Raw genomic sequence first — 24798 nt, 5'->3', positions numbered from 1 at the left:
TGGTGCAGCCCGGCCAGCCCAGCCCATCCCCTATCAAGCAGTGGCATCCCCACGTGCTGCTGCACATTCCCCCTTCCTGTGCCAGCTGGTCCCAAAAGGCAGGAGGCTCCACCGCCACTGCTGCTGCTGGCCAGTGCTGACCCAGCCGGGCATCCCCAGCAGCACATGGGAAGCCAGCTTCAGCCGCATGCTGCCCAGCCCAGCTGGGTCGGCAGTAGCCAGGAAAAGCAGCATACAGCTGAAGCCAGTTTCCCACATGCTGCTGGGGACGGAAGGAGGCCAGCCAGGTCAGCACTGGCCATCAGAAGCAGCGGCAGAGCCGTGTGCTGCTTGGGACTGACTGCTGCAGGCAGGGGGAAATTGCAGCTGAGCCCCTGCCGCTCCAGCCGGGCTCGTCCCGTCCCATCCCAAGCGGCACACGGCTCCACCACCACTTCTGCTGGCCAGTGCAAACCCGGCTGGGCTCCTCCCATCCCCAGCAGCACATGAGAAGCCAATTTCAGCTGCATGCCGCTTTTCCTGGCTAGTGCTGACCCGGCTGGGTCCGTCCCATCCGGAGCAGCACACGACTGAAGTCAGCTCCTCATGTGCTGCTGGTGACGGGAGGAGGCGGGCCAGGTCTGCACTGGCCAGCAGAAGTGGCGGCAGAGCCGTGTGCTGCTTGGGACGGATCGAGCCCGGCTGGAGCGGCAGGGACTCAGCTGCATTTCCCCTCTGCCTGCACCGGTCAGTCCCGAGTGGCATGTGGCTCCACCGCCGCTTCTACTGGCTGGTGCTGACCTGGCCAGCCTCCTCCTGTCCCCAGCAGCACATGGGAAGCCGACTTCAGCTGCATGCTGCTCTGGATGGGACAGACCCACCCGGGTCGGCACCAGCCAGCAGAGGTGGCGGCAGAGCCGTGTGCCGCTCGGGACTGACCAGCGCAGGTAGGGGAAAAGTGCAGCTGAGCCCCCTGCTGCTCCGGCTGGGCTCATCTTGTCCCAAGAGGCACATGGCTACTCCTCTTCCCACACGCACCGTGTCGGCAATGTCAAGCTGACGCAGTGTGTGTGGGAACCTTGTCCCTTCAGCAGCCATTAGGAAGCTGCTGAGGGGCTGGGGGAGGGACAAGGGGTGGGAACAAAAGTAAACCGTGTTTACTTTCATTTCCCATTGCAGCACCACGGGCCACAGAAAATGCCTTGGCAGGCCGCATGTTGGACAAGCCTGCTATAGAACATTAATAACTATGCCACAACTTCTGTAGAATATTTGATAGACTGCTCTATGCATGTCCTTTCACAGCATCTGATGAAGTGAACTTGGGCTCACAAAAGTTTATGCACCTCAGATTTAGTTGGTCTATAAGGTGCATCTCTATCCTGCCTTCTGCCTGACTACACATGGTTAACTGCCTCTATCTTTCGGAAGATATTTAAGTTTGAAGGGGACAAGTAACTGCTATTGATACAACTAAGGGAACAACTAAGTGATATGCATACCAAATATGGTACATCTGTATGAGTATCTGTGTGGTGATCTATTGATTGGTTTTCTTATCTAATCATTATAATATGATTGGTTTCCATAGTTATTCAATGTATGATACTAGTATGAAAGATGTAACTTTTCTGTCATGCTTTGGACCCCTTCTTCCCCCCTCCTGCCCCCTCCATGCACTTCCCCTCTGCTGGCTGGTGTAATCAGCCAGCCAACAGTGATTAAAGTCTCTCTAATTATATTGTGTTGTTTCTTTAAGCTTAATAAATACTATGTGTAGCAAGCCAGGGATGAAGCCAAACCATATAGAGCTTGGGCCCAGCCAACTCAGCTACTCACATAATGTAGATTTAATGCACCCTAAAAAGTGAAGTGAATCCCATACTATTTCATAGACTCATTTGAGAGTAGCAGGGGACCACAAGGTGGAACACAATTCAAACCTGCTACAAGGGAATGGCAAAGGCTACCTTTCTTTCTAACTTTTCAGCAAAAGCTGACTGTTTCACAGCCTGACTTATGAAAGGCTATAAATCAGCCTTTAGGCCTTTTAGGTGTTTTTATACATGTTTCAGGGGAGGGCGCTTTAATTTAGAGTGGTTCTGAAAGCTGCTCTGATTAAAGTATAGGTGAATGGTGGGGGGGGGGGCACATGCCCCCCTCCCCCCCAAGATTGGCCACTGCCAGCTTCTGCAAGTGATTGCCGCTCACTGCCCTGTCACCAACGCTGCTGCCCACAAACTGTGCCTCCCCTCCCCCTCCCCTCCCCCCGAGTCTCAGGAACTATCTGTCACCCATGGATTAAAGTGACCTCAGCATCTCATGTATCGGCATCCTTGCACTTCAAAATGGAGTCAGGGGAACTTTAACTAAAACTTTTTGAACTAAAGCTCTAATTATCACTCTCTAGCAGACTTAATTGAGTCTTCTCTGACACGCTGTACAATGTGCTAGAGCAGCCTTCCCACATGTCTACAGGCACCCTTGGGCACTCCAAATGACTGCAGTAGCACTTCTAACTTAAGTAGGATCTCAGGAAAAGGCTTCATCTCTGTCACTGGCGAATCACTATTCATGAACACTCCGTTCACAGAGCAAATCATATAGTGGCATGGATAAGAGCTTACTTCCTTCTTCATCAAATGTAAAAATTCCTCTTCACTTTTAGAGGAGAAAACCTCCATTAAATATTCAAAATTCCTTCATTCATTTATATTAGTGTTATGTTATTGATTTGAAAGTGATCATAGTTGAAAATATCGATAACCAGTGGGGGGAGGTAAGGGAAAATGACACTGAAGTAATGTTAACATTTTGACATGTGAAATTGCAGGTACATATAAATGTCTTCCAAAACACTCACTTGGGTAGTAGTTCACAAGATTCTAGTCTTCTAAGGCATAGTTTCTCAACCTGTGGTACACATACCCCTGGGTGTACATGAGACACAGGCAGGGGGTACGCACGTACCCCAACACTATCACCCTCTTTTCCTCTCAAAACTATGGCAAAAAATTCCCCAGTAATAATCTGGCATTCAGCCCTCTTAGCTTTGGCCAACACCACCTCTAGCCCAGGTACATACTTGAGTTGTGCACCCCTGGTGTAAAAGGTAGCAACCCTACCCATACCAGATCAGACGTCTGTCATATCACAACCTTACAGATGCAGCCCTTCTTCCAACATATGGCACACATTAGTCTATAAATATAAAATCTGCTGCAAAATTGAGTGTTGGGGTACTAACATTTTCAGAAGTTAGGGGGTACCTGCTACTTAAAAGGTTGAGAAAAACTGTTCTACGGCTCAGAAGTAGCTTGTTCCTGCAAAAATGTAGGTACCCCTAAAACATGTAGTAACAGTAATAAGGGCTATGACTAGAGTGTAGTCTTGCTCTCTCAATTTCCTTGCTTTCATGAATTTAATATGAGGCAGAAAGCTTTTTTTTTTCTGATTCCCTAGAGCTATAAATACTTCTATATATGCATCTGCAAAGAATAGGGAAAAGAGCTAATCTGTAATCTGGTATTATGGCATCTTGTTTGAGGGTTATTGCATGAACATATTGATTTAATTTACCTGCAATTTTGCCAGGATATGCATGTTGGACATAGGTGGAGGGAGAAAAAATTATTTGGGGCTAGGGCTGAGCATCTGCATGCATGTACACACGCCCCCACTCCAAACTTGTAAATCTGTGGGGGAAGGGGCGGGGGGAGGGGAAATGGCTGTGGGGAGATGCAGATCAAGGCCTCTATGGTGAGGGAGGGAGCAGGGCACAGACAGGGGCACGGGCTGGGGTGGGTGGGGCCCCAGCCAGGCAGGGTGGCAGGATGCTAGGAGCCTGGGAGGCTGGTCCAGCAGCACAAGGGGGTCCTTGCCACTATGCTTACCCCAGCAGAGGCCCAAGGGGCACGTGCCTCCCATTTGTGCATGGGGCAGGGGCAGCTGCCACTGCAGGCTGCACTTTGCTTCCTGCTGCATAATGCCATGTGCATCCCACCACAGGTTGAGCAGGGGGTATAGTGCAGGTGACAGGATGTACATGGTGTCACGCAGCTCTCAGGACAGCTACAGCAGGGAGCAAAGTGCAGGCTGCAGCAGCCACCACCGCCACACTGCACACAGATGCGGGGGGAGGTGGGGAGGCATGTGCCCCCAGGCCTCTGTCAAGGTGTGCACAGTGACGGGTGCCCCCACACACCCCTGGATGAGCCACCTGGGCTCTGCTCATCCTGCCACCTGGCTTGGCCAGGGCACCACCTACCCCAGCCCCTGCCCCCTGTCCCTGCCCCCACTCCCTCCCCTAGCACCGGGGCCCTGATCTGCGCCCCCAACCCAGCCCCTTCCCCAAATAGATTGATACTTGCCTGCCATGCTGGACAGCCAGTGATGCCCATATTCCGGACTGTGATCCTGGCTGCATGCATGCCCCTCCCCACCCCTGCTACAGCCACCCAGAGCCTATGGCCAGGCTGCCTTGCAACCCTACATGCTGCCTCGTGTTTGGTGCGGCTGAATCCCCTTATCCCCCACCTTCCACTGCCTATAATGTTGGAAAGGTGTGGATACAGGCACTCGCATCTGCTGCCAGATGCTTGAAGAATTGAGTCAATGCAAACCAGTACTTCAAACTGACCTCTGCAAAACCAGTTTAGCTAGATTGAAGGGGCACAGAGGAATACAAAGTCTACTGGTTAAAAAGGAAGTCCCTGAAGAACAGGATGGAAAGGCTGCTGGGGATCAGACTGACACTGGGCATGTCTACATGTGCACTAACATGCTTTAGTCAACGCACATTAAATCTAGTACCTCCATTGTGAGGTACTAAGAAAATGCTCATTAGCCTGTCTTAATGTGCTCCAACTAAAGAGCACAGTTTTTAAGTGACACTTAATGAGCATTAGCTTATTTTAATGCATATTAACTAAAAAGCACATTTTAAGTATGCTTTAATGTGCATTAGAATAAGCCAATGTGCATTCAAGTGCACATGTAGACATGCCCACTGAGACTCTGGAGGTTATGGGCCTGAGGTAACATAGAAGTACGGGTAAGATAGTAATTCATTTAGACTTTCATGTGCCACAATCCCTTTTCTTTTATATTATGCTTTGTAACTGCTATTGACATAAAGAAACACCATGTACATGTCTACATGTTCATTAATGCAAGTAGTTACTTCACATTTAATTTAGTATTTGCTTAACGAAGTACTAACTAAATGCACAGTAACTAAAGTTACTGCACAGAATTGCTGGTGAATGCCTTTTTAGCAACACTACTTCACAGTAGCCCAATAATACTATGGAGTAGCTTATTAGCACTGTCCATGCTATGACGCATTACTGCTCAGTGTTATTAGGCTACTACACATTAAGCATCCCATGCAGACACTCCCACTAAGTTGTCTGGTTATTGTATTGTCCACTGGCCACAACTCCCAAGAAGAAGACTCACTGGTGGTGAACCTTCATGCTGAATTTAGCACTGGAGAACTGGGGGATTTTGGCCCAGGAGCAGTAAGGGCCTGGGGTTGAATATCGAAGGATTCACTCAGAGAGAACATTAGGCCTGTAACCATGACCATATTAGGGCAGCTCCTGAGTGTCCCATTCAGACTGTACTTTTAAACTATGTCTATTCTCAATCAATCTCCATGGTACAATAGCATGTGTTTAAATTTTTATTATACTTGGCACATCTGTCTTGTTTTTCTCCAGACAAGTATAGCTGAATTTGGGATGCATTTTGGATTACAGGATTAATATCACATTTGGGATTGTATAGGTTATGTGACCTTTTGCCAGGAAAACTAGCACCATAAACAGTGGATATATTCCTTTGTTAGTATCTTCTCAGTCAGGGAATATTTGTTTCTCCATGCTTCTGACAACATCAAAGCCCAAGAAATCAGGTGTGCACATGGTATGGGAGTTTCAGATGCATAACCTGAGAGTTCAATAAAATGGGCATATGTAAATGAGACACTGGTAACCTGATTATCTGAAATGGAAGCTGAACACCATAATATAGTAACTATTGATAAGATAAACTCACATCAGAGATAATAAGTTTTTTTGCTGCAGACAGCCCATGGAAAGAAGCAAATTCAAACAGCAGAGAACAGACATTCAGATCCAAAGTCTATAATGACCTGTCAGCAAAGCCAGAACCATTTGTCCCTTTATGGCAAATCAGGCAAGGATTGCCAATCTGCCTCAGAGAGTTCTCAGCCATGTGCTGAAACTATTCCCTGTGTGCACCCTGTTAGGTCAATCTCGTCTGCCTTCAGGCATGGGCTGAGGAGTTACTGTAAGCTCTATACTAATGAGTTGTCTATGTCTAGAGCCTGAATTGTTGCAGCAACTCATTCAAAATATCACAGGAAGCACATTATTTCTATGAGCATTTTAGATTTCTGAGGGAACAACTTCAAGTATTTTAATAACTGTGACTAGTTCTGATCCCTATAAGCAATAGCTGATTTCTGAAGGTAGATACCAGCTGTTATATGAATTTTCATGCTGCTATCCCTGGAGACCTTGTACCAGTTTCCTATTCACTTTCTATTAATGTCATCTGCTTCTGTCTCATTTTTTTCATTACTAGTATAAGTGATGTCTCCAACAGATCTCTGTCTTATGTAGATCTTTAACTTACTGTATAGGGACATATTTTTTTAAACTTGTATTTAGGCAAGTAGGGTGGTATTTCCAAATACAAATAATTTAAGAATGCACGTTTCATGGGACTATACTCCAAACTCACTAAGACCATGGACAGACATTATATTTATAGCACTACCTCTCACTTATGGTAAGAAGGGCCTTCTCGACCTTAATTCTATTCCACTGACTGCTCTGTTGTATTGTGATCCCCAAATGTGTTTCAAGCTCCACCACTGAATGCTAGTCAAATCCATCTTCAGTATTTCTACTTCAGTGATGTTTCGTACTGTTTCACAAATAAGGCAGACCTCCATAATTCTGTCTGTAATGACATGTTCCAGGTAATTGTTGGTTTCTTGGAATGTGTGTGCCTATATTTCAAGCCATAATTAAAGGAATCACATAAACTTTGGAACAGTCTTTGGAAATCTGAAAATGGAAGTTTAATTTACAAATGTTAGGGCAGAGTAGGAAGTCAAACAGCCAAAATCAGCAGACTATGATGGTCATTGGCAAAAACCTAAGGAAGATACCTCTTTGCTTTAGGCATCAGGACTGAACATTCTTCCATGGGATTTTACCCCATGTTTAAAAGAGGTCAACAAAAGTCACAACAGATCCACTCAGAAGGAAGCAAAGAAGATAACAACAACAACATTTTTGTAATGAACTGAATTATTGGTCTTAAGGTATAAGAGAGAACACTAGAAACATATGTATTGCCATAATGGAAAACTAAAGAAAAAGACCTCTTCCTGATACAACTCATCAGTATCAAGCATGGGGTAGGTTCTGAAGTCCCTATTTAAGGCTAGACTCTGCCTTTTCTTTTACAGGCAGGGGCAGCCATGGTGCGGAAAGGCACGGGAGCCCACAGGCAGAATTCTGTATGATTCAGCCAAAATTCTGCTAATATGGTACCCATAGAGTATTTGCTGAAAAGTACTTTATGATAGGCCTGTGTGAAGTGGCTAGTATGTGCTTCAGATTTGGATTCAGCCGATTCGGGGGACAGTGATTCGATTCGGTGATTTGAATCACTGTCCTGAATTGATTTGGCCGAATCTGATTCGGAGATTCGACTGCTGCCAAATCGGCCGAATCTCCAAATCACACAGGCCCCATCCACCGCCGGCTCTCCCAGTCCTGGCAATGGCTGCCCCGCCTGCCCCAGCTCCTGGCACTTCGCTCACTGGCTCCTGCCGGGCGGGGGTGTGATTCCCGCTGCCCCCCACTGCCCCATACCATATGGGGGGCTCTGCCACAAGTGCCCCAACCCCCACCCATGGCTGCCCCACCCACCCCAACTCTGGTCCCCTCCCCCTTCCTCTAGACCCCTCCTCCCCCACTCCCTACTTACCAGCTCTGAGTCTGGCTTCAGCTCCCTGCTGCAGTGACCAGGGACTGCCTAAATCATCAAAGCTCTCTGAATCTTTTCTGAATCAATTCAGAGAGCTTCAAATCAATTCAGACCTTTTTATTGTCCCCTGATTCAATTCAGATTTGGAGATTTGGCCCTCGAATTGGGCTGAATCTCCTCCGAATCGAATCAGCACCCGAAGCTTTGCACAGCCCTACTTTATGGTATATAGTTCACTTCTGACCACAGGGGTCAGAGAAATATGTTAGTGTGCCATCATCTGAATTCAGACTAGATTTATCACATGCACCCATTTTTGTGTAGGTGCTCTTATAGTTTTGCCACCAATACTTACTCCAGGACATAGGCCTGAAATGACTAGATACCAGTAAGGTCAGGCTCAGCAAGGTTTGAGCCAAGGCTTTGTTTGCCTACATAGAAATCACAGGAGCATGCAGTAGTATAAGGAGGTGTGGGCAAGCAGGGCACAAGCCCCACACCCTGCCTAAAAAGTATGGGGAGGGCAGTGCTGTGGCAAGGAAGTATGGCACCTGGGGCAAAGCCCATAGTGGCAGCCCAGCTGCACCCTGCGCACAAATCCAGGGAGCACGCATCCCCCCCATGCTTGCCTGGGAGTGTACGCAGTGGCAGGAGCTGCCCTCCCCCCACCCCCGCACCCATTGGTGATGCATAGAGGGTGCATGCAGGTGCATGTGCACCCCGTGAGGTTGGCGGTGCACCCCCTGCAAAAAGTGACGCTGACACTACCAGCAACGTCTGTGGGTGGTTACTGCTCATCCCCCCTCTGACTCTGCCAGCAGCATCTGTGGGCGGTCTCCGATCACCGCTGGCCATTGCCAACACTGCTGGCAGTGTCTGCAAGTGGTCACCACCAACAGCGCTGCGGCCACCTGCGGGAGCCCCCCGGTTGGCCCACCCCCCACCGCTGCCATCACCGCGGCTGCCTGTGGGAGCTCCCCACTCACCGCTGCCATGCTCCCACCGCCAACGCTGCTGCCTGCAGGTGGTCATCATGCCTCCTAGTCTCTGGGGCCATACGGCATTCATGCCTGTGCCCCCCCCAAACAAGCCAGTCGTAGCTCCATCCCTTGGCCCACCCCAGCTGGGCAGCGCCTGTTGGCACCTCTTTGCTTCGGCACTCAGGGCGTTTGCCCCACTTGCCCCCCCACTTGCTCCCCACCCTATGGCACTGGAGGAGGGTGCCTCATCCTCCCATTCCCCACTCCCCCTTCACTCCCAGATCTGACTCTGGCAGCAAGCTGGAGCAACAGCAGTGGTGCACATGTCAGTGAGGAAAGGTCACTTGGTAATGTAGTCCTGTGGAATGACAGCAGCTGGAGTTTGCTGCTGCTGGGAAGAGACATCACCCAGTATTTCTGTAGCTGAAAACAAGAGTTTTGGGGGACACTTAATATGGGAGTCTGAGGCAAAAAAATGAGGTTACATCTCCGCTCAGTAGCAGAGAACTTCAGCTGGTGTTCCTGCCCTGCCCACTGCCAGAGCCTCCAGAGCCAGAGGAGGTACAGGGAGAGGCGGACCTGCCATAGCTAGTTATGCCTCCAGGACCATGTTACTTTTCATGTGATAATTCCACTGTGAACTCAACTCTAATAGACCTGTTCATTTTTTTTTTAACAGAAAGTTTTTCAACAAATGACCCTTTCTAGGAAATGGTGTACTTTTCAGATTTTTTTCTTTTTTCCCCTTCTTTTTGCAAAAAGAAATGTTGTGATATTTTCCACTGAAAATTCTATTTATTGAAAACTGGATTATGTTTACTTCAGAAAATACCTTGATGATAACCATTCTCTGAGTAGAAGGATATCATCAGGCATAATGTAACTTAGGCTTTAAAAACATAACATTTAAGTAACTCACACACAATAGATTCAGAGGAGCAAAATTGCATAAAGCTGAATTGTTGATTTATTGGCAGCATCTAAAAAAGAAAAAAAAGTAGGTTCAGGTCACCCCATAACTATTATTTTTCAGAATGCTAAGCAAGTTAAATAGGTCAAGAGAAATGTTTCATGTTGATTTTGGGACAGTTTAAGCTCAGGGCACCATTCACAAAATGCAGAAGAAGATGGTATCTATAGTCCCCTTGCACTATCTAGCACTATCATTCAGGCAGTTACCTGATATGTGGAAAATGTGTGTTCAAACCCCCTTTCACCTTGACTTGGAGCAGGATCTGGAACCAAAATTTATCGCCAAGAGAAAGTGATGCTAGCAATGGGTTTTGGCATATTTTAAGGTGAATATGTCTCAATCCTTTATCTAGAAAACTGGTTATTAAAAAAGATATCAGGTTAGTCTGACACAATTTATCTTTCAAAATCTTATGTAACATTTTATCCCATTTTCCATTTACTTTATATTTTTAATTATTCTTTCCTTCAAAATTTGTTTTAAAGTCGCCTAATCTACCATTATCTGACTCACTGTGTGTGTGTAGATGAAACAGGGGCCCTAAATTGAATTGATGGGTTTTTAAAAATACCACTTCAATTTAGGGCCGATTAAACCCCCGTGTTGTGCACACACCTGACTAACCTGCCTGGCGGCGGGGAGGAGACAGCAAGCTTCCAGTCAGTGGAGTGATCCCTGGGCTGCAGGGTGGGGCTGGTGCTTCCCTCCATGGCAACGGCAGACCCCCTACAGGTGGCATCCACCCACAGGCACCCGGCTTGGGCAGTCCCAGGGGCACCGCAGCCGTGAAAGGAAGCACTGGACCCCCTGTGCAGCTCAGGCAGTTAGGCAGACTCCAGGGGGATGGGAAAAAAAAAATCAGGCTCACCACTTCCTTTTTTTCCTCTCTTGGGTGAAGCTGTCTTCCCGGGCTGCTGCCACACTGCCAGCAGGGCTTCCTGCAGAGGCCTTGAGCTCAAGCTGCACGGAGCCCAGTGCTTCACTCTGTAGCTGGTAGGGCAGCAAACTAAAACTCCTCAGGAATTTTAGTTTGCTGTGTCCTGAGTCATTTAAGGTGCATTACGCCACCAAATTTGCTACAGTGGCAGGAATTAATGGGCAGTACGCTGCTGAGGCACGCAAACACCGACACCATTAAAGCCAAGGGTGGGCAAAATACAGCCTGCAGGCCAGATCCAGCCCACCAGGCCATTGTGTCTGGCCTGTGGGGTCCCTAGAAATTTTTTAAAAATTAATATTCATTTGCCTCTGGCTCTAGTCAGAAGTGACAGGAGCCAGGGGCAGTGGGACCCAGAGGAAGCCACAGCAGGCCCCTGGAAGAGCAGGGCCCACCCTGCCCCACCCCCCCAGCCAGAGGACCATGGGGCTGTTCCTGCCCATGCTGAAGTGGGAACCTTAGGTAAGAGGAGGTTGAGGGGCACACTGGTCCCCATCTGGCCACAGGGCTGGGGTGGGGGGCTCGGAGCGAGGGGGCGCGCAGGAGCCAGCGCTGGCTGGGCCATCCCCCCAGGGTGGTGGCAATGCCCGGGCTGCCCGTGGTGGGGGGCAGCCAAGCCTTTACTACCCCAAGCCTCAGGCACGCCATGCAAGTTCTGCACCACCTCCTTGGGCTTCCCATGTCCCAGGCCAGTCCCCACCCACTCATGCCACCCCCAGTGACTCCAGGAGCCCCCTGCACTGCCCCCCAAGCCTGACAGGCCCTTCCCTGGCAGCCCCTGGCCTCCTGGCAGCAGCAGGAGCCACCGGAGCACAAACGCAGCCATGAGGCTTAGGGCAGCAAGTGCCCCGCTGGCTCCCCACTTGCAACCCTTCCTGCAAACCCCACAGCCACACCCTCCTCCAGACACAATCACACATCCCACAAATACCACCCACACATACACATATCCACAGCTCCCCACAAACCCCACATCCACCCACCCACCCATACCCCTCATCACTGCTGTACACCCCACACACTATACAAGAGTAAGACTACATTTTGAGCTATTGTGTAATCACTTCTACATATAAAGCACAAACACAGGTATCAGGACAAAAATATATATTTTTAATTGAATTAAAATATAATATTATGGGTATTTGATTTTTAGTACATAATTTGTTTTTTTTCCCGGTTCTAAGAAAGCAAAAACCCTCTTCTCCGAAGGAATACTTCCAGGGGCAAGGGGAGGGACTTCCAGTGGCAACAGTCAGAGGTCAGGGGCAAGACTTCCAGTCCCAAGATGGCGACCAAGGGGAGGAGCACCTGTCAAGGGACAGGGTTACTCTTGTGGCCCTCGACAGCTTGCCAAAACTTGCTAAGTGGCCCTCCACCCAAAATAATTGCCCGCCCCTGATTAAAGCAGTGCAAAAGCATTTAGCCTGCTATAAAGTGTCGTCCACCCATGCCCCTTGTTTTGTCTACACACAGCCTTTTAAATTCAGATAATGGTCCTCCCCCTCTTACATATAGGTATTACATTTGCTATTCTCCATTTACATGGTACCACTTCTAACTTGATAGATTTATTTAAAATACTTGTTATCAGACCTGTGATTTCACATGCCAATTTTTTCAGAATTCTAGGGTGGAATAGTCAGGACTCCCTATTTTGAATGCATTAAGTTTCTTGAGTTTTGCTTCCACTTCAGAGCAATCCTTCCTTGCCTCTGGGTTCATATATTTTTTACTGAAAACAGATGCATGTATTCATTTAATTATTGGGCCATACCTACATTATTTTTAATCTCAACCACATCCTCGCTGCACAGTGGCCCCATCACTTTCCTTATTTTATTTCTATAACTGAAAAACCTTTTGCTATTCCCTTTGAAGGTGTAACTCAACTTTCCCCTTCCCCAGCCCTCTAGGCTCACTAAGAGGCTAGCATTGGCTCTTCTAGGCCTCTCCTTGCTTCCCTGTACCTCTTCAGGCCATTTCCTCACAGTTCTTGGATGAGTTTGGCAGAAATTAAGGGTTTCTGTTAAATTATTTTTTTCAGGAAGGTGCCTACTTCCCTAAACATTTTCAGTGTTCTGATGAAAAGGCAATACCCTAAAATCAATAACAGTCAACTTCTGTGGAAAACACACTCATTTGGGGATCAATTTTTTGGGTTTTTTCTGAAAAATTGAAATTTTGGGAGAGAGAGAAGCTTTTTTTTACACTTATGAGTATTTATATCACTTGCCACCTCATCTAGGTCTCAGGGGGTGCGTCTATACATGCAATTAGTGCAGATGAATAAATTCCAGAGATTATAGCTCCAGAGTTTTTTGGCCCCAGGTGTGCCATTTGAATATGTGCCCAGGAGCAATTAACTCTGGAGCAACCAGCTCTGGAGTTTATTCATGCGCAGCATGAGGACTCTGGTTGGAGCGGCCCTGCCTAGCAGGGGGGCCCTGAGGTCAGCCTGCCAGCCTGGGGCTGCTCCAACTGGGCTAAATGTGATGTGGAGGGGCTGGATAGGACACAAAGGTGGTTCAGTGCAGGGCTAAGCAGCAGGCTGCTCCCACACTGAAGCACCCCCATGCCCCAGCCAGCCAGGACAGTATCTACATGTGTCCTGCTACGCATGCAAAAACTCTGTAGCAGGTTCTGCAGCAGAATAGTACAGTAAAAGCTCTGTTATCTGGCATCCCCTGGGAATGGGGAATGCCGGATAACAAAATATGCCAGTTAATTGAGTGGCCACAGCCACCGCTTCTCCCGCCGCGTCTGGGGCGTCCCTTCGCCCCTCCCGCAGCATCGCCGCCCCTCCTCCAGAGCCCGCAGGGAGGTGGGCCTCACATGGCCCCACGCAGCCTGTTATGCCCCTGGGCCATGGGGGCTTGGCTGCTTTGCCCCAGGCCATGGGGGCTCAGAGAAACTGGAAGTGCCACGGTGGGCACTTCCAGTTTCACTTTATCTTACAAGCCGGCATGCCGGTTAGTGGAGCATGATGGCTTGTAAGATGCCAGATGGCGCAGCTTTTACTGTACTTGTATTTACAAGTACTATGCTGCTGCAGAGTTTATTAGTTTCCTGCACCCTAATAGGGGTGCACATGTAAACACCGAGCCATTTACTGAGGAACTAATTAATCAGCTTCTGCTGTAAACATCTTGTATAGACATTCCCAGTGGTACTCTGGATAGCTTTAGATCTCTGAGCCCACCCCTCCCTCACATTTACCACACTGGCCCTCTTTGGGGATATTAGCCATCCAGGCCCTGCCTCTCTTGTTCTGCAACAAGGAGGAGGATTATTAGCCTAGCCTAGTTCCCAAACTTTGACTCTTCCTTTCCAAGCAAGATGCTTCAATAGACCGTCAGTGGTGACAACTCATAAGGGGTTATTAGTAGAGTTGGCTAGACAACAAGAATTTGAGGTTCTTCTAGATCTAGGTCAAGTGTCTGCTTTGAATTCCACATCCCAGCTGAGTGCCCAGGTGAGCATCTATTTCCTGATTAGTCATACATAATAATTGATCTCCTTTCTCCTTCTTAATTGTTGGCCTGTACAGCATTATTATGGGATAACTTTCAGGGTAAATAAAAAATGATGGATGGAGGGATGAATGTAATTTACCAGATTCACTACCCTTGTGAAGCTTCTTAGCTGGATGGACCCAAATATTGAGACTTCAAAAGACTAGAATAGCACACATAGTGAGAGTGTGTCTCAGTTCTGATGGTGAGAGATAAGTGCGAGGGAAGAGTGAGTAGGTGATCTTTATGCCTAATTGCCAACAACTGTACCTGTTGGGATCTTGGATGTGTGTTTTTGCTTAGAAGTTGAATATCTCCATTTTAGGAAGCGGACTGAGACCACCAGTTCTTTTCATATGGGTCACCAAATAGCGGTTTTATGCATGGTCTATTTGCCTAATATTACCAGATTACAAAAGACTGAGAGATAACAATGGAAACCCTATAGGAGTGTTGCAGGATGTGTTCTGAGATGTGTTTAGGGTCCAGTGTTTTTTCTTAACAAAAAGTCATTGCACAAAGCAGAAGAGCACAAGCATTACCTTATCACTAAATCTACCTGGCTATCATTCTGTACCTTTTCCCCCTTTGGGTTAACCAGTCCTGGTTGTCCCTCCTCCAATGGATATGTTGGCACAAATATACAAGGTTCTTATATACACAGTACAGTGACAGTAACATCAGAAGATGTGAGAAAAGCAAGAATGGAAAAGTACCTTGGAAAAAGAAAATATCTACATACAGCTAAATACAAAGCATCTGAAGGGAAAGCTGTTTTTTTTCCCTTGCAGCTTAGAAACTTCAGCATCCCCACACCCACCTCAAGCTGGAAATGCTCCTATTTCAGTGTCTGGAAACCTTGGCACTTCCATCCACTGCATTCCAGTGGTCATGCCTGCTGCTGCTCTTGGATATTTTACCACATAGCTGCAAGTCTTGGTCTTCCTAATGATTATTTAGAGAAGTTATTAAGTTCTGTTTGACTATAATTATGTCTGTTTACCTGTGGTACTCTTGTTAGCAAAAAGTTTACCTCCTTTGCTATTTTCTAATTTCAGTCTCTAAAGTACTTCTATGATTCATGGTAGCTTAGAGGACCGGTACTGTCAGCTACAGAAGCAGAAATCTAAAATGATAGAAGATGCACACAAGTGGTAGAAGGGCTCAAATTTTCAGCCTTTGTTGTGACCACATTATCACCATTCCCTAGGAAATCACTCTTCTGTAACTTAGTTCTTACTGTAGAAGACATGACTTCTGGTTTGATGGGCTAATGCAGTATTGCATGCAGAATTTCATTGTCTTTCACAAAGACCATAAATTTGCTTATACACATTCATAATGCACAAACACTGTGGAACATCATAGGATTAATAAACATCTAAAACAACTGGAATGCAAAAGCTAATGTAACTTCTAGTTAGCCCTATTCAGGGGTGCATCTAGGGCTGCAGTTGGACTCCCCTTTGATTTGTGGTGCACCCAAAGTTTAGAACCAACTGCCAGGAAGTGGCAGCAACATTTCTATTCAGGCAGCAGTAACAGAGTCAATTGACTTCATGGTTCATTGTAACCTACTTGACTCCTTCTAAACTCTTTATTCTGCAGGTGTTAATGGCCCTCTCTCCTTTTTAATGGTCTTGATATTCAGCTAATCAAGCTAGCCCTTCTTCCACAATTCTGCTGTCTGTTAGCTGCTCCTGGTAATGTAGCTCCTGTTTCAGAGCCCTGCTGACTGTTTCTAACTCTAGCTAGAAACATTAACTCAGGTGTGGAAATAAGTTACTAGTTTATTAGTAAAACATCTAGTTTCTTTTTATCTTGAAACAAATATGTGGGTCATGTGGCCTACTACAGTGATGTGAGTTAGGGAAGCCAAATCAGGATGAGCGCTACCTTCCCATCCATTTGCTTGTTCAGGCCTAGGGTTTTTTGCATGTTATTTACGTGGCTTTCCATGTAACCATATTTACATAGTTGCATAAGGAGTAGCCCACTATAACCACCGGCATCCTACTCCCTCTAATGCTCCCGGAGGGGAAGGAGAGTGAAGATCAGGTGCAACCAGTGATATTCCAGAGCCCCACAGGCCTGATCAATTGTGCTAACAACTTACCTCCTCTGACCTCTGCCAACAGTCTATGCAGCCACTGGGTGGAGCACATGATGATTATTTGGAATCAATAAGAATTACTGAGCACTGATCCTCTCTGCTTAGTGGCTTCTCTCTGTAGGGCTTTTCCCAGATGAAATTCCTGACTTCATTATCAAGTATCTAGCCCTGTGATGTTACAGAACTCACAGAAACTGATTGACACTAGAAGGACCATAAAACATGTTGGGGGGAGTGGGAGGGAAGCAGTTAGCAGGGAAGTTCTTCCTGCACATTTCTATCCTCTGTAGGCTTTTATAGCTATTTTTAAAGTTTCATAAATTTCTGTAACTGCTTAGGTTGCAGATGGGTGTGATGACCACTTACAGCAGACCTTGAAGTTGTCATCCAAATACTACTTAATTGTCATAATTCTCTTATAAATAGCCATACTCTTGCATTTTTACACATGGACTCAGGCAGTAAAATAAAGTGACTTGCCTAAACTCATAGTGTAATTTAGCAGTGGACCAGGAGTAGAACTCCATTCTCCCTGGAACCAGTCTACTCAAAATTAACAGTGGTAACTTTGCATGTATGTAGCATTTTTCATCTGTATTTCATAAAGTTCTTTACAGTAAAGCGTCTCTCTCTTATAGGTATAACAACTGAAGCTCAGGGGCTACACTGATGGTGTTTCTAAACAACAGGATTGGATAGAAATGTGGATTTCTTGACAGAACCCTTACTGGCATATCATTTCAGACCTCATGACCTCTGCAGGTAGGAGGGATGCTGTTTGGTGAGTGAGCCATTTATATATCAGTCTGTGATGTGTAGCAACTAAAAGAATGTCCTAGTGTGTGTGATGGGGATGAAGTGTTGTCAGTGGGTAATTGTAACAGTTCTGCTCATTATCAATTCCAGTTGGAAAAAGTTGTAATTGTGTTCTGGATGGTAGTTGTTCCTGTTTTGTACCAGAGTAGATTTTAGTTTGCAGACATTTTTAAGAAGGATTTGAATCCATTTAGGCCTCAAGTCGAATAATAAAGGAATACGGTCTATATATCATCAGCTAGGCTATGCAGAAGGCGGTGCTAGGAGAATGTTGGAGGGAGTCAAGGAAGGAAGAAAATTATGTAGTTGGCTATTCCTAATGCATCCAGAGTTTAAATTGGCAAAAAAACCACTGGGATGAAATTGCAGAGCTCTGTCCTACTATTGAGGAAAGTAGCTTGTCTCAGCTGAGGATTTAAAATCTAAGGTGAATGTTCATTTGTGACCTGATTCTTCAAGTTACCTTCCCTTTCCCATGCTAAATTATAGCACTGAAATTCTACTGTAACAATAAAATTGCTAGCAAATGCACTAGCTTCAAAGTAAGAGAGAAGCTGAATTATGCCACTGTAACTGTGGAAAAATAACAGAGGAAAAGCAAAGAAATGTGAACTTTCAAAATATGGAGGAGGGGTCAGATGTGGAGCGAGGGTATTTCAGAAGACTTTGGAATTGTCTTTAGGAGGGAAAGGAGTGGAATTATGTCTTAAATATTCATAAGGCTAACTCCAACCTTGAAAAAAAGCATTTGATTGGTTTAGGCAGAAATTCCATCCCGCTTTAATCATTGTCTACTGCAAGCTTCCTTAATAACTTCCAGCTGCATTCTTTTTAGGGTATTGTTTTGGCACAACTTCCAGACAAATTTTGGATCTGTTAACATACAGAAAAAATCCTTACTCTGGTCTCCACTCTGTCCTAACAGAAAACAGATTTTACTTTGGTTATATAAATATGTGATGAGCTACAGTAATAAAATGTCTGCCACTGACCTTCTTCAGGCTTCATAAAGCCTTTTTCTAGGGAGCAAAAGGAACCAAGTAAAATACACACACACGCATGCACATGCACACACACATGAGCACACACATGTGCACATGCACTAATCTGAAAATGAAGGGAAGTTGTTTTCTTTTCTCTGCATAAATAATGATGCATGTCTAGGAAAAGAGGACATAAAGATTGGGTTTTTAAAAAGCCCCTCTCTGCTAAACTACAAGATGCCTTTAATGCTTCCCATTATAAAATCACTTAATAGAGAGAGCACTGGTTGAGACTCAAGACTTGGGTTCCACTCTAGCTTTGTCACTGGCCTGGTGAATCATGCTGCCTCTCAGTGCCCTAATTTCCTTACATGTTATGTGGGAATAATGGTAACAACCTCCATTGTAAAGAGTTGGAAGATCTAGAGATACTTTTATCACTTATGCAAATGTTGAATATTATCCCAAGACATCAAAACACTTTTAAAAATCACATTTTAAAGGTCACTTTTACAGTAATGCATTTGCTGAGTTGGGTAGCAGAGCAGATGTTTACAAAGCAGCAGTATATAATGTATCCATGCAAAACTGCTGAGTTCTGGAGCTGAAGTATGTATACGTTCTAATGTTTCCATTTTAAAGGATTGGCTGTTTATGTGGAAAAGGGGTGCTTTGGAGAGGAGGGGGTGTCTGAAATACAATTCTTCCAGGGCTGGCTACTGTTTGGTTGGTGTAGTTAGTGCCCTCCCCTTCCTTCTAAGCTGTGCCAAAAAGGTATGGTCTTTCCCTAAACGTTGCTAACTTTTCTACCTGAATCAGTTATGATTTAACTTTATAATTCATTTCCTTTTTTAACTTTAAAAACATTTCCCTTTTGTTAAGAATGTTAAATTAAGCAAAGCAACAACTAGAAACAAGCAAGGATCTCGTCCTTCAGTTCTGTACACAGAATGCTCCATCAGGTGCCCACAGAAGTTGTGTGCACAGGAAGAACCATAAGCAGAGTCGCATCAGATATGTGGGAGCTCCTGGCAGAGGCATGGGCCCCTCCTATCTTCCACCTGCATGTTTGATGATTTAGCCATGCGGAGCACAAGGGAATTGCCCAGGTATCTTACCCCCAAAAAACACCTCAGAGCAGGAAGGACTGAGAGTCTCTTAACAGAGAAATTTTGCCACACAAATGCTCTCCTTAACTTAGGACTAAATTCTGGTCTCAACTGGGCACTATGTCTAGTCCTTAGAAAGGCAAACCATTTGTAGTAAGAACTGCCATACCCTATGTTCATATAGTGCCTAATTTGTGCCACACCGGAGCCTAATTTGTTTGTAGGTTGTAGGTTTTATCACAATATAAATTCTAAATCATTATGTCTGTAATTTATAAAACTAATGTCCTTTGTCATTTGTCATTATTATAAATGCATTTTCATATCTCAGTGCTGTCCAGGTTGTAAGAGTGGATTGCCAAAGGAAGCAATTTTTTTACCTTGTAATTGAGAAAATGCTAGAATATTTTATGTTTCACTGTCCTTGCTAAGTAATTTTAGATCAGGTTTACATACTGTCAGGTTATTACTGACTGTTAAAAGGACAGCTCCCATATTTTTGATGCAGTATTATATAGTTTCCTCAACAACTGAATAATTATGGGATGTCTTCTATTATTTATTTTTACATAATTTTGACTTCAGTGGGAGTTTTATGCACAGGATAGCATCAGGGCATACATGACCAGAAGGGAGAGAACATCTCACAGTGGAAAATCCTTCTACAGAAGGAAATGTGCAATGTTCATGTATAGTCTATTGCTTGAGGGCCTTTAGGACTTGAAGCACCAGTCACGTCAAGTGGAATCTGCATTCCAAGTAATGGTGCAAATCACCTGTTTGACACCAAAGACCTAAAACGAGATACCAGAACACATTGGACCTCATTTCTGGGTCCAGTAAGGCCACATTGTGAAGCTTCTATGTCCTGCAAGAGGGAAGGAGAGTCAGGCTGCTTGTTCCTATAGCCTGACAATTTCCAATGGAAAATGATCCCCAGAGACAGATGGTACCTAAAGCAGGTAAGAACAGACCCTGCAAAGCATCCGTCTCAGGGCAGAAGGGACCAAATGACTACCCTTCCTTGCTTTCATCTAACTCTGGGGTTCTTGATGTACATAGCCAGTAAAATGCATCAGGGAAACGAACCCAGGTCTCCTGCATGTTAGACAAGGAGTCTACAACAGAACAACAGCAGTGGGTTAATAAACAGTGATTAGTATAATGCATATTATAAATTCAGAATTACTACTAATATCAGCTGTCTGACAATCTGAACATTTCTATATACTTTAATCAATATAAAATTCTAAACAGAATCCCATTCTTAGCAAGTGCTGCAGTCACATAAATCAGTTGGGCTTGCTACCCCTGGTCTAAGTGAAATTATTGGTCAGTGGGTGCATCTACACAAGACACTAACCATACTAGCTCAATAATACTGCACAGTAGCATGTCATAGCACAAACAGTGCTAATATGCTACTGCACAGTATTATTAGGCTACTGTGCAGTCATGTCACTAAAAAGGTGTTCACTGGTGCTGCTGTGCAGTGACTCCAGTTACTGCACATTTATTTAGTACTTGATTATACAAGTACTAAATTAAATGCTCCGTAATCACTCCACATTAATGAACATGTAGATGTGCCCACTGGCCGCATCTACACAAAACACTACTATGCAGTAGTAACGAGCTACTGTGCAGTCAGCATCACCAAAAAAGCCATCTGGAGATCTAGTCCAGCCCCCTAGCTGAGGGCAGTATCATCCATGATGAAACCATCCCAGCCAAGTGTCTGTCTAACCTGCTTTTGAAAATGCCCACGGATGGAGATTCTACAGCCTATGTAGCCTGTTCCAGTGCTTGATTATCCTCATAATCAGAAAGTTCCTTCTAATCCCCAGCCTAAATTTCCTTTGCTGCACATTGAAGCCATTGCTCCTAATCCTGTCCCCTATACCCACAGAGAAAAATCTATATCTATCCTCTTTATAATTTCCCTTTAGGTATTTGAAGACTGTTATCACATTCTTCCCTCAGGCTTCTCTTCTCCAAATTAAATAACCCTAATTCTCTCAACCTTTTCTTACAAATCATGCTTCTTGGGCCTCTAATAATGTTTGTTGCTCTTTAACATAACCACATGAGCACACTGCCAAATAGAGTAGAAGAATCACTTTCCTTGATTTAGAAGAGACATTCCCATTAAAAATAAAAGCACACTTTTGGCCCATATTCAGCTTATGGTGCACTGTAGCCCCCAGATCCTTCTCTGCAGTACAGCAGCCTAGTTAGTCATTCCCTAGTCTGTATTTGTGCATGTAATTATTCTGTCCCACGTGCAGGAGTTAGCACTTGTCCTTGTTGAATTTCATTTGATTAACCTCAGACCATTACTTCAGGCTATCTAGGTCATTCTGGATTCTAGCTCTAACTTCCAGAGTGTTTGCAACTCCACTCAACTTGGTGTCATCTGCAAATGCAAATGTAGAAATGCAAATTTGCAAATGAGTATGAAAATTCTTATTAATTAAATAAGCTACTTGTTAATAAAAAGCAAAACTAATTGCTTGCATATTTCTGACGTGAGGTTTTTTAGACTGTTATAGTGAACTTCAAATCATAATCTGGAAAACAAAAAAAAAAGGAACTACTACTTTCTCTAAAGTTCCCTGTAATAATCTCGGATATAAACATAAGCCTAGATGTTAGGCATCAATACAAAGGTTTAAAGAATATTTGAACCCCAGATACAAAAGAAAACCCAACTCGTTTGGAAAGTCCATTATCATAAACCTACATATAATTCTCTGCTACAATCTCTTCATATAGTCTTTTCAGTGAAAAATGTCTCCTTTTCATTATTTGAACTATAAGGAAGAGTATAACCTGGGTCTCTTTACAGTACAGATGACTTACAAAGATTCACCCAAAATCAACAGGGATTGTCAAATTGTGTTTGTGCCCAAAATCTTGTTGGATAGTGTAGGAAAGGTTCAAATAGTATAAATTTGAGCAAGAGGTATAAAAACATAGCAAACCCCATGGAGCCATTTCACCCTGCACACAGCGTTCCTGGGGGGCTGGGGCAAGTGGGAGTGGCAGCCTAAACCAAGGGTAAGGATCCCCATGGGACATGTGTTTCAGTCCCACACCACCACCACCAGAGGTAGGTCTTACTCTGGCCTAGAAGGAGCCCTGTGGTCTGGATCTGGCTTGGGGGGATCAGGTAAGTTTTTTACCACAAGCTAATGATAAAGACAGAGGATCAGTATCAGAAAATCTGAATTTTACTAGAAAAATGACTAGTAATTCTGAATGCCTCTGATTTTGATTGCCCAACTTGATTTGCTCCATTTTCAGAGTACCTGAGGACTAACAATTTCTATTGATGTCAACTGGAATAGATGATGTTCAGCCAAGTATCTAAGTAGCTCCATCCCAGATAGACACATTTAATGGACACCTGAAAGTTTGGAACTTAAAAAGTTGCGAAGTGCTTAGGGAAGCTTGGGTAAAAAGTAGGGTTGCCAACCCTCTCGGATTGGCTGGGAGTCTACCGGAATTGGCATCGATGTCCTAGTGACTTTGAAAGCAGTCTGGGAGACTGATATTATGAATCAGTTGAACAGTACAAATAATGACTAGAGGTGCACAGATATATTGGTCCCATTTTGGAATGGCACTGATATAAGGAAAATTGACAGTATTGGCAGTTGGATTTTTTTGGTTGATGTGGCCAATAATGTCTCTGATAAATGCCCAGTGCATGCACGCAGCTGCAGTGCAGCTTGGCAGGGTGCAGAGCAGCCGGGTCTGGCTGATAAGTCTGTTGTGAGGGAAGGGACATGAAAGCGGGGGGCAGATCGAGGCCCCAGCAGTGAAAAAGGGACTGGGGCTGGGGTAGGGGCAGGCGCTGCACAGCTGGGGCAGGACGCAGGACAGAGCTGCGAGTGGCTTGTCTGGGGACCACAAAGGGAGGGTGGCTTCCACCAGTGCATGCATCCCAGGAAGGCATGGGGGAACATGTGACCCTGTATCTGCACGCAGGGTGAGGGTGGGCTGCCTCTGCAGGCTGGGGCTGGGGGTGGTGCCAGGCTCTTCCCAGCGGGGAGGTTGGGTTGGGCTGCACTCAGGGCAGGTGGCAGCAGCACTGGGATGGGGGCTACAGTGAATTTGGGTGGGGCTGCAGCCCACCGCCGTGACCCCTCTCTCAGCACTGCTGCCTCCGGCCCTGAGTGCAGTCCGGCCCAACCCCGCACTGGGAAAACCTCAGTGCCACCCTGACCCCAGCCCACAGCAGTAGCCTGCACACAGATCTGGGGGGCACATGCTCCCCATGCTCTCCCAGGGTGCAAATAGCGATGGGAGCTGCCTCCCATGCACCCCTAGACAAGTCATTCGTGGCTCCGTCCCATGCTGCACCCTGGCTGTGCAGCACCTGCCCCGTCCCACTCCAACCCTTGCCACGAAGGCCTCAATCTGCCCCCCACCCCCACACACCCCTTCCCTCCCCTGCCTCTTCCCCCACAACAGACTTAACAGCAGGACACTGCTCTCCAAGCTCCCCAGCTGTGTATCGGCAATCGGATTGGTATTGGCCAATATGACTTGTTAAAAATCAACCATCGGTATCAGCCCAAAAAAACTCTATTGGTGCACCCCTATTAATGACATTACATCATACTGGGGGGAAACAAATCTCCCAGAATAGCTTCATTCAGAGTTGGCAACCCTAGTAAAAGGTAGTGTACTATATGTGACAAAGCAGGGAATCTGTTTTTCTTTTTGAATAAGGTAATTGTGAGACACAGAACAGAATCACACTATTCTTCTAAAACTTTTTAGAAACAGAAACTCTTAAACAGCAAGTAATCCTTGTCGCTGTAGCCAAAAAATACAGGCTTGGAGGGGGGTGTTTCTTTTGTTTTATTTTTAAAAAGTAAGCACATCTGAAGTATCATGACATACTTAAAGAAGGACTTGATCTTAGAAATGTAGGGCTGCAATGAAACCTCAAAAGATAACCTTCTCTATACCCCCGGCACCCTGCTCTGAGAGGAGCATGTATACCTAAACCATCCCTAACATCCCTTCACTGATGTCTTCTTAAGCTCTCTCTTGATTGTCTCTTCCTGTCCTTAACTATCCTTGCAGCTACCTTCCTAGTTTCTCATTTAAATCTTTGCAGTAAATTTAAGTCAGTTAGTACCTGCCTTATCCTTAGTAGACATTGAGAATGCTCTCCTTTTATAACAATGTTTTGTAAATCTGTCAGAAAGGTCCCCGCTCAAAACCATCTGTCTTCTAGTAAAGTCAAACACAGTTCCTTCAACATTTCACTTTAGGTTTTGCTTTAGGGCCCTGATGTTTTTCTTGTTTCTGTCCTCTAGACACTCCATTTTTTTCTATACCTTTC

The 24798-nt window shown here is 45.5% G+C and overlaps 1 long non-coding RNA gene across 3 annotated transcripts in view; it reads right to left on the bottom strand.

Annotated features, from left to right (window-relative positions):
* Positions 1 to 24798, bottom strand: part of LOC109285789 (uncharacterized) — a 111485-nt gene that overhangs the window by 26438 nt on the left and 60249 nt on the right. The window contains exon 3 of one of the 3 annotated variants that reach the window (XR_002093631.2): positions 9766 to 9970. The exons of the other annotated variants lie outside the window; for them this stretch is intronic. This is a non-coding gene — a long non-coding RNA (uncharacterized LOC109285789). Of the gene's footprint in view, positions 1 to 9765; positions 9971 to 24798 lie in introns of those variants that run through there. 3 annotated transcript variants of the gene reach the window in all.

This window comes from Alligator mississippiensis, chromosome 5, assembly GCF_030867095.1.
Source record: "Alligator mississippiensis isolate rAllMis1 chromosome 5, rAllMis1, whole genome shotgun sequence".
NCBI classification, from domain to species: domain Eukaryota; kingdom Metazoa; phylum Chordata; order Crocodylia; family Alligatoridae; genus Alligator; species Alligator mississippiensis.
This window is presented reverse-complemented; position numbering and strand designations above follow the sequence as displayed.